Source organism: Arachis stenosperma, chromosome 9 (assembly GCF_014773155.1).
Source record: "Arachis stenosperma cultivar V10309 chromosome 9, arast.V10309.gnm1.PFL2, whole genome shotgun sequence".
In the NCBI taxonomy this organism is placed as follows: Eukaryota; Viridiplantae; Streptophyta; class Magnoliopsida; order Fabales; family Fabaceae; genus Arachis; species Arachis stenosperma.
In genome coordinates, this window is record NC_080385.1 from 17,939,207 (window position 1) to 17,950,071 (window position 10,865).

The 10,865-nt window shown below is 34.3% G+C and overlaps 1 non-coding gene across 1 annotated transcript; it reads left to right on the forward strand.

The window, feature by feature from the left end:
• The first annotated feature begins 1,273 nt into the window (after positions 1 to 1,273).
• On the forward strand, positions 1,274 to 1,377 carry LOC130952348 (small nucleolar RNA R71). The gene has a single exon (XR_009074528.1). It is a non-coding gene; the product is annotated as a small nucleolar RNA R71 (small nucleolar RNA).
• The last annotated feature ends 9,488 nt before the right edge of the window (positions 1,378 to 10,865 follow it).

The following is a 10,865-nucleotide window of genomic DNA, read 5'->3' on the forward strand; positions in this document are numbered from 1 at the left end:
TTTCACAACTTTGAGTATTTGGAAACTATCTTTGTTCATATTCTTTCATTCTACACATTTTTAAAGTGATATAATACACAATTTGAGAGAGAAATATCAATTGGTTCAATAGTGCTAAACTTGTAATCATACACTCTTCTAGAGAGTACTCATTTTATCTCAACAATTCTTTGAGAATTGTTTTCTTATACACCTTGTAAAGTGGAGTGTGATCTCCAAGGTTGAGTCAAGAGTTATAAACACTATAGTCGGTGAGGATACCAAAGAGGTATACTATGTACTCAAGGCAAATCTTAGAGAAGGTATCTCTAAGTGGAGTGGGTTAGTATACGAGTGGTGATCATATACCGTGAGGTGTTAGAAACTAAGGACTCGGATTGTAAAAGGTTTTGCGCGAGCACCTTGAAGCTTGGCAATAGTGGAACTTCTCAATTGCGATTGAGAAAGAAAGTGGACGTAGGACAAGGATTGTGCCGAACCACTCTAAATAGCGTTTGCATTTCTCCAAACTCATCTCTTCAATATTATTGTCTTTTACCTTTGAGCAAATAAATTGTGATCGAAAAGTAGCTTCGTAAGTACTTAAGGAGTGGCTTAAGTCCGATTGGTGAAAAGCTTGATCAATTTATTTGAGTTGGTGTCTATTGGAAAGTAAAAGCTCCTTATAAATGCTTAGCAATTGAGTTAAGCTCTTGGAAAAATACTAGTACAATAACACTTTTGTATATTGTCTTTAACTTTCGTAAAAAGATTCATTGTTATTGCAATACTCAATTCACCCCCCTCTTGAGTAATTGTGCATAGGTTCTACACTTGATTCTTCCATGAGAAATTTGGGTGATTTCTCCATGAAGAATTATAGGTGTTTCCATAGGGTTCTCCTAGGTAATTCACCTCTTCCATTGAAGGGTTCTCAGGATCATAAGCTTCTTCTTCAGATGAAGCATCCTTAGTACTGCTTGGTGCATTTTGCATTCCAGACAGACTTTGAGAAATCAAATTGACTTGTTGAGTCAATATCTTGTTCTGAGCCAATATGGCATTCAGAGTATCAATCTCAAGAACTCCTTTCTTCTGACTTGTCCCATTGTTCACAGGATTCCTTTCAGAAGTGTACATGAATTGGTTATTTGCAACCATTTCAATTAGCTCTTGAGCTTCTGTAGGCGTCTTCTTCAGATGAAGAGATCCTCCAGCAGAGCTATCCAAAGACATCTTGGATAGTTCAGAGAGACCATCATAGAAAATACCTATGATGCTCCATTCAGAAAGCATGTCAGATGGACATTTTCTGATCAATTGTTTGTATCTTTCCCAAGCTTCATAGAGGGATTCTCCATCCTTCTGTCTGAAGGTTTGGACTTCCACTCTAAGCTTACTCAATTTTTGAGGTGGAAAGAACTTTGCCAAGAAGGCATTGACTAGCTTTTCCCATGAGTCCAGGCTTTCTTTAGGTTGTGAGTCCAACCATGTCCTAGCTCTGTCTCTTACAGCAAAAGGGAATAGCATAAGTCTGTAGACCTCAGGGTCAACCCCATTAGTCTTGACAGTGTCACAGATTTGCAAGAATTCAGCTAAGAACTGATGAGGATCTTCCAATGGAAGTCCATGGAACTTGCAATTCTGTTGCATTAGAGAAACTAATTGAGGCTTAAGCTCGAAGTTGTTTGCTCCAATGGCAGGGATAGAGATGCTTCTCCCATAGAAGTCGGGAGTAGGTGCAGTAAAGTCACCCAGCACCTTCCTTGCATTGTTGGCATTGTTGTTGTTTTCGGCTGCCATGGGTTCTTCTTCTTTGAAGATTTCTGTTAGGTCCTTTACAGAGAGTTGTGCTTTAGCTTCTCTTAGTTTTCGCTTCAAGGTCCTTTCAGGTTCAGGGTCAGCTTCAACAAGAATGTCTTTGTCTTTGTTCCTGCTCATATGAAAGAGAAAAGAACAAGAAAGTGTGGAATCCTCTATGTCACAGTATAGAGATTCCTTGAGGTGTCAGAGGAACAGAAAAATAGAAAGAAAGAGGTAGAAGAATTCGAACTTAGTGAGACAGAGTTCGAATTGTGCATTGAGAAGGAGTGGTACTCCATAGATAGAAGGATGTGGGAAGAGAGGAAGAAATTTTCGAAAATCAAGTGAAATATTTTGAAAACATTTTTGAAAAACTCTAATTGATTTTCGAAAATCAAGAGTGGGAAAAAAAATTAAGTAATTTTTTTGAAAAAGATTTTTGAAATTAGAAATCAAAAAGATATGATTTGAAAACTATTTTGAAAAAGATGTGATTAAAGAGATATGATTGAAAAGTTATGGTTTTAAAAAAGATATGATTGAAAAGATATGATTTTGAAAACAATTTTAAAAAGATTTGATTTTAAAAATTAATGACTTGCCTAACAAGAAAAGATATGATTCAAACATTAAACCTTTCTCAACAGAAAAGGCAACATACTTAAAATGTTCAATCAAATCATTAATTGTTAGTAAGTATCTTTGAAAAAGGAAAGAAATTGATTTTGAAAACATTTGATTGAAAAGATTTGATTTGAAAAAGATTTGATTTTGAAAAACTTTGAAAACTTGAAAAAAATTGATTTTGAAAACAAAATCCTCCCCCTTGTACCATCCTGGCGTTAAACGCCCAGAATGGTGCACATTCTGGCGTTTAACGCCCAAAATTCTACCCTTTTGGGCGTTAAACGCCCAGCCAGGTACCCTGGCTGGCGTTTAAACGCCAGTCTGTCTTCTTCACTGGGCATTTTTGAATGCCCAGCTTTTTCTGTATAATTTCTCTGCAGTATGTTCTGAATCTTTAATTCTCTGTATTATTGACTTGAAAAGACACAAATTAAAAATATTTTTGGATTTTTAATAATGAGGAATAATCAAAATGCAACTAAAATCAAATAACAATGCATGCAAGACACCAAACTTAGCAGTTTGTATACTATTGACACTAACAAAATGAGAATGCACATAAGAAATAACAAAACACTCAAGTCAATAGAATTCAAAGATCAAAACAAGGAAATCATCAAGAACAACTTGAAGATAAATGAAGACACATGCATAAATTTGAAAAAATGCAAGAAGAACATGCAACTGACACCAAACTTAAAATGAGACACTAGACTTAAACAAGAAATATTTTTTTGTTTTTATGATTTTGTAATTTTTTTTTGGATTTTTCGAAAATTAAGTGGAAGAAGAACATAAAGGTATCAAAATTCTTAATGAGAATTCCAGGAATCATGCAATGTTAGTCTAAAGCTTTAGTCTAAAGGAATTAGACATAGCTAGCTAAGCTTCAGCAGGACATTGCATTCAAGAGCTAAATTGATGATGATCAATCAGCTTTGGTGATGATAAGAACATCACCTTGAAACACTAGAATTCATTCTTAAGAACTCTGAAGAAAAATAATACCTAATCTAAGCAACAAGATGAACCGTCAGTTGTCCATACTCGAACAATCCCCGGCAACGGCGCCAAAAACTTGGTGCACGAAATTGTGATTCATTCTTTTCCAACTCAAAACAATCCCCGGTAATGGCTCCAAAAACTTGGTGCTCAATATCACGGTGTCTAAAATTCAATTCACAACTCCGCACAACTAACCAGCAAGTGCACTGGGTCGTCCAAGTAATAAACCTTACGCGAGTAAGGGTCGATCCCACGGAGATTGTTGGTATGAAGCAAGCTATGGTCACCTTGTAAATCTCAGTCAGGCAGACTCAAATGGGTATAGATGATGAATAAAACATAAAGATAAAGATAGAGATACTTATGTATATCATTGGTGAGAGCTTCAGATAAGCGTATGAAGATGCCTTCCCTTCCGTCTCTCTGCTTTCCTACAGTCTTCATCCAATCCTTCTTACTCCTTTCCATGGCAAGCTTATGCAAGGGTTTCACCGTTGTCAGTGGCTACCTCCCATCCTCTCAGTGAAAACGTTCCTATGCTCTGTCACAGCATATGGCTAATCATCTGTCGGTTCTCGGTCAGGCCGGAATAGAATCCAGCGATTCTTTTGCGTCTGTCACTAATGCCCCGCCTGCTAGGAGTTTGAAGCACGTCACAGTCATTCAATCATTGAATCCTACTCAGAATACCACAGACAAGGTTAGACCTTCCGGATTCTCTTGAATGCCGCCATCAGTTCTCGCCTATACCACGAAGATTCCGGTTAAAGAATCCAAGAGATAAACACTAGAGCCTTGTATGCTTGTAGAACAAGAGTGGTTGTCAGTCACTCTGTTCGTGAGTGAGAATGATGATGAGTGTCACGGATCATCACATTCATCAAGTTGAAGAACAAGTGATATCTTGGACAAAGAACAAGCAGAATTGAATAGAAGAACAATAGTAATTGCATTAATACTCGAGGTACAGCAGAGCTCCACACCTTAATCTATGGTGTGTAGAAACTCCACCGTTGAAAATACATAAGAACAAGGTCTAGGCATGGCCGAATGGCCAGCCTCCCAAAGTGATCAAAAGATTCAAAGATCTCCTGATATGATCTAAGAACTAGATGTCCGAAGATGAAAATACAATAGTAAAAGGTCCTATATATAGAAACTAGTAGCCTAGGGTGTACAGAGATGAGTAAATGTCATAAAAATCCACTTCCGGGCCCACTTGGTGTGTGCTTGGGCTGAGCAATGAAGCATTTTCGTGTAGAGACTTCTCTTGGAGTTAAACGCCAGCTTTTATGCCAGTTTGGGCGTTTAACTCCCAATTAGGTGCCAGTTCCGGCGTTTAACACTGGAATTCCTGAGGGTGACTTTGAACGCCGGTTTGGGCCATCAAATCTTGGGCAAAGTATGGACTATCATATATTGCTGGAAAGCCCAAAATGTCTACTTTCCAACGCCGTTGAGAGCGCGCCAATTGGGCTTCTGTAGCTCCAGAAAATCCACTTCGAGTGCAGGGAGGTCAGAATCCAACAGCATCTGCAGTCCTTTTCAGTCTCTGGATCAGATTTTTGCTCAGGTCCCTCAATTTCAGCCAGAAAATACCTGAAATCACAGAAAAACACACAAACTCATAGTAAAGTCCAGAAAAGTGAATTTTAATTAAAAACTAATAAAAATATACTAAAAACTCAACTCAAACTACTAAAATCATACTAAAAACAATGCCAAAAAGCGTACAAATTATCCGCTCATCAGGTATAGTAGCTTCTTCTAATGTGGTTAGTTCTGAAATTAGTGAAATTGATGAAATGTTGAATATGGTTCGGGAAAAAGAAGCCATTCATCCAACAAAATCAGAATTATTGATGAGAGTGCTTAGGCAATTCTAAGTCTTTTAGTGTTTTGGAGTGGTGGAAAAACAATAGCCTGAAGTTCAAGGTTTTATCTAAAATGGCAGCGGATATATTAGCGATTTCTGTCTCAACGGTGGCTTCAGAGTCTTCATTTAGTGCTAGAGGAAGAGTTATTGATGAATATCGTTCTCGACTAAATCAAGAGTCCATTGAAGCTCTCATTTGTGGAGGAGATTGGCTTCGGAACAAGTATGGTTTGAAGAAAAAACCAAAGGTAAAAATCAACTTTCTAATATTTCTCTTTTTAACTAAGTATCTATATTATAGAAAATATTTTCTCTTTTTAAATATGAGAACATTGATATTGGTATGATGTGAGTAGTTAGAATAATAAAGTTGAATTTTCATGATATATAAATGAGGTATCATATAATTTATACTAAGATAATGACCACAATTTTATTTTAAACATTCTTTTTTGTACTAATAAAAAATGTATTTGTTGCATTTATATTATTTAAAAATCTAATGATATGGGTATGTTTGCTTTTTTTTTTCAAGGTGTTGGAACAGGAAGATTAAATCACTTTCAGGTTTGGAGGGTTAATCGATTAATTATCCAACATTTTCTTTACTATGTTTTGATTTAAGTAGTTATTAGCTTTTATTTGATGTTATATTTAGTTGGTTTGTTACAACTCTTGATATTGATAAAGTCTTTTATTTTGATATATTACATATTTTGGAAGTAGTCAAGCGGGAATATATTTCATATATATCATCTTTTTTTTTAATCAATGATAGTTATTTATCAATATTTTGTCTTTATTTCGTATCAATATTGTCCATAAATTTATTATTTTATATTTTATAATTTTAAAAATTCAATTATATCTTAAATTTAATTATTATTAAAAAAAATAGGCCTATTGACAGGCTTCAGACCAGGCCAGATTTAACAACAAGGCAGACTCAGTACTCATTAAAAAGCATATATCAAACTACAGGCTAGACTTAGGCCAATATACTCTATTATAGGCCTGGCTTGTTAAGAGTAAAGTCTGGCCTGACTTGGCTTGTTTTCACCCCTAGTGTATTTCATCAATTTTTTTTGGATTTTATAATGATTATAAAGATTGTCTTCTTACTTATGTTTTCTTATATTTATATTTATGGATCATGGGTTTGGTTTTGTGAATCATTGTGTAGGTGTGGGGTTTTTACCTAATCTACTTCCTCTGTGGTGATGTGATTGCGAGAGTTTTTCCAGCAAAGTCAGTTGTTAATTTGATTATTATTTCTCCTTTTGCTAGCTGTTGAATTGTTTGTTGCATGTGCTTTGTGTATTTCATCAATTTTTTGGATTTTATAATGATTATAAAGATTGTCTTCTTACTTATGTTTTCTTATATTTATGGATCATGGGTTTGGTTTTGTGAATCATTGTCTAGGTATGGGGTTTCTACCTAATCTACTTTCTCAATGGTGATGTGATTGAGAGAGTTACTCCAGCAAAGTGAGTTCATAGACCCAGCTTCTCCTATTCAAGTTTTGCATTCCCAATTTCATTATCTCCTATTCAAATTTTGCATTCCCATTTCCATTCTCATTCAATAATTCTTTTGAATTGTTTGGGCTGAATCTAGGAATTTATAATATTTTCTGCATTCAAAATCATGTTCTGCTATTTATGCTTGATGTCAAATTTTATGAAGCACTCAAATAATTATATCCAAAGTAGACACATTCAATCCAATATTAAAAACTGATGAATCTATTTTTTTTTATTTTATGTATATTCAACAAATTCATTAAGTTTAGATAAAGTGAATTGCTGGTTGCATGTAGGTTGTGTGAATCATTATGAAGAAATAGGTTTTGTACCTAATCTATTCTATGAACGGTGATGTGATTGACAGAAATTGATGTATAGCTTCTTGGACATTTATTTATATTTTGATTTCAACTCAATTGCATTTCATCTTTTTATTGTTTATGTAAAAATTATTTTATATTTCAGCTGTTGCATAGACATGCAGCTCTTTGCCCTAAATTTTAGAGATCCATTGAGAAAAGAATGGGCTTTGTCACACTAAGATAGCATCATAGTACTTTTTTTCTAACTAGGAAATTCCCTCCTTCAAAGAGAGATATGTGGAGTAGGTTATCTTTCCTTGAAAATGTCTTCTGCACACGTAATGATGTTCTGCCATATATTCTTCACTGAAAATGTGGGAATCCCTATCAAGGTATGGAGTTTCTATCTAATATATTTGGTGAGTGGTGATGTGATTCATAGGAATTGATTGATAGCTTCTTGGTCATTTATTTATATTTTGATGAAATCTTTGGTTATTCAACTCAATTGTATTTTTATTTTTTTATTGTTTATGTACAAATTATTTTATATTTTAGCTGTTGAAAAGACATGCAGGTCTTTGCCCTGAATTTAAGAGGGTCATTGAGAAAGGAATGGGCTTTCTGACAATAAGATGGCATCACTGTACTGTTTGTCTAACTAGGAAATTCCTTCCTTCAAAGATCAATACGTGGAGTAGGTTATCTTCCCTTGAAAATGTCTTCTGTACACATAATGATGTTCTACCATGTATTCTTCATTGAAATTGTAGGAATCCCTATCAAGGTATGGGATTTCTATCTAATATATTTGGTGAGTGGTGATGTGATTGATAGGAATTGATTGATAGCTTCTTGGTCATTTATTTGCATTTTGACGAAACCTTTGGTTAGTCAACTCAATTGCATTTCAATTTTTTATTGGTTATGCAAAAACTGCTTTATATTTCACCTCTTGCATAGAACTAGAGCTGTTTGTCATGAACTTCATTGAGAAAGGAATGGGCTTGTGCCGCTCCTATTCAAGTTTTTCATTCCCAATTCCATTTTCTCCTGTTCAAGTTTTGCATTCCCATTTTCATTCTCATTCAATAATCCTTTTGAATTGTTTGGGCTGAATCTAGGAATTTATAATATTTTCTGCATTCAAAATTATGTTCTGCTATATATGTTTGATGTCAAATTTTATGAAGCACTCAAATAATTATATCAAAAGTAGATCCATTCAATCCGATATTAAAAACTGATGAATTTATTTATTTTTTGTATATTCAATAAATCCATTAAGTTTACATAAAGTGAATTGCTGGTTGCATGTGGATTGTGTGAATCATTATCAAGGAATGGGTTTTGTACCTAATCTATTCTATGAGTGGTGATGTGATTGACAGAAATTGATGTATAGCTTCTTGGTCATTTATTTATATTTTGATTTTAACTCAATTGCATTTTATTTTTTTATTGTTTATATAAAAATTATCTTATATTTTAGCGGTTGCATAGACATGCAGCTCTTTGCTCTGAATTTAAGAGGTTCATTGTGAAAAGAATAGGCTTTGTCAAACTAAGATGGCATCACCATACTGTTTGTCTAACTAGGGAATTCCCTCATTCAAAGAGAAATACGGGAAGTAGGTTATCTCCTTTCAAAATGTCTTCTGCACACATAATGATGTCCTGCCATATATTCTTCATTGAAAATGTGGGAATCCCTATAAAGGTATGGGGTTTCTATGTAATCTATTTGGTGAGTGGTGATGTGATTGATAGGAATTGATTGATAGCTTCTTGGTCATTTATTTGCATTTTGATGAAATCTTTGGTTAGTCAACTCAATTGCATTTCAATTTTTTTTGGTTTTGCAAAACCTGCTGTATATTTCATCTCTTGCATAGAACTAGAGCTGTTTGGCCTGAATTTGTGTGATTCATTGAGAAAGGAATAGGCTTATGCCACTAAAATGGCTTCATGGTACTGTTTGTCTAACTAGCAGATCTCTTCATCCAAAGAGAAATCTATCTAGCAAGTGATCTTCCCGTGAAAATGTCTTCTGTACACATAATCAGGTTGTGCCATATATTCTTCATTGAAAATTTGGGAATCATTATCAAGGTATGGGGTTTCTATCTGATCTATTTCATGAATGTTGATGTGATTGACAAAATTTTATTGATGCGTGTCTATAATTTTTTTCATATTTATTTGCTGTTTCGAACCTATCCCTACCTAACACATTTACCAACTCTCCTTGCTATGAGTAGAATCATTATTTGGGGTAGTTGATGACTGCCTTCCCTATGGTCTAATGATATGTAGGTGCACTATAGTAGGTATGGTGTGATATCTCCTTTTTTTTGTCCCTATTTCTTGATTTCTTCAAACTTTCACTTGTTTTTTCTTTTTTTTTTTTGTTCAGGTTTTACTCCTGTGATTAGTTTTCCCTATGCCATTGAATGGAGATGAATATGGACTGAGATTTTCTTTTCCCTCCATTTTCATGTTCAATTTGAATTCAAAAAGGTGAGTCTTGTGCCCTAAATTTTTTTATAAAAAGATGGTTAGTGAACCACATTCAATGCACAAGCATTCTGCTATCTTCTATTTCCTCTTAAGCTCTGTTTATTTCAGATTTTTTGTGTTTATATCTTCATCTATTTCATCAACTCTGTTTTTGTCTTTTTTTTTCCCTACAATGCCTCATCCATTTGATATGATTTCTAAGATGCATCCTCCTAGAGAGGCTTGGAAGTTGAAAGTTAGGGTTCTAAGGCCTTGGGTTGTACCCTCTTTTGGTAACCATGAGGTTCCTAACTCAATAGAGATGATTCTCCTTGATGAGCATGTTAGCCCCTATTAGCTTTTCTTTTAAATATGGTGTTAGTTGTTTTTTAAGTTTTCAACTTAAAATTATGTGTTTCACTAATCTGATTTTGTTTTTTTTTGTTGCATTTTCAGTGTGGAAAAATTCAAGCTACAGTTAAGAAACAACTTCTTAATAGGTTTAGGGATCATATAGTTGAAGGTCAAGTTTATAGAATGGCATACTTTACTATTGTGTCGAATCATGGTAGTTATAGAGTAACTTCTCATGAATTCAAATTGGTTTTCCTTCACCGAACCACTGTTGTAGCTGTTGATGAAGATGTTATTCCAAATACTTGATTCAATATGTTTCCTTTTTTTTGAGTTGCTGAACATGACCCAAGATTATGATTTTTTGGTTGGTATGTATATCATCTTGCTATTCTCTTATTCAAGTTTTTTTAACGAATCCTTTGAATACTTAATAGGTTATGTTTATCTGGAATAGATGTCATTGGTCTTTTAACTTCAGTGGGAGAAGAGAAAGAATATGCAAAAGGGAAAAATTGTGAAAATGATTGTGCTGGAATTAACTTCAAAAGAGTATGTTGATTCAGTCATTTCTGGTGGTTTCTCTTTATCTTTTAATCATCTTTTTTCCTTATTTTCTGTTTCATTCTTTGTCATGTTTTGAGTTTCAGTCTTACAGTGCGATGTGCATTGTTTGGGAACTATGTTAATTATGTAAATCATTTCCTAGCCTCTGGCTATGTGGAGCAGCCTGTTGTTGTCATTCAACTTGCAAAAGTCAAGTTCTTTAGGGGTACATTGTTTATTTTCTGTACATCTTCTTATTGCTACTCTAGGTGTTGTCTCCATTAAACTTTGCTAGACTCTTTCCGTATTGCTGTGTAGGTCAAGTAGGTCTTCAAAATGTCATGT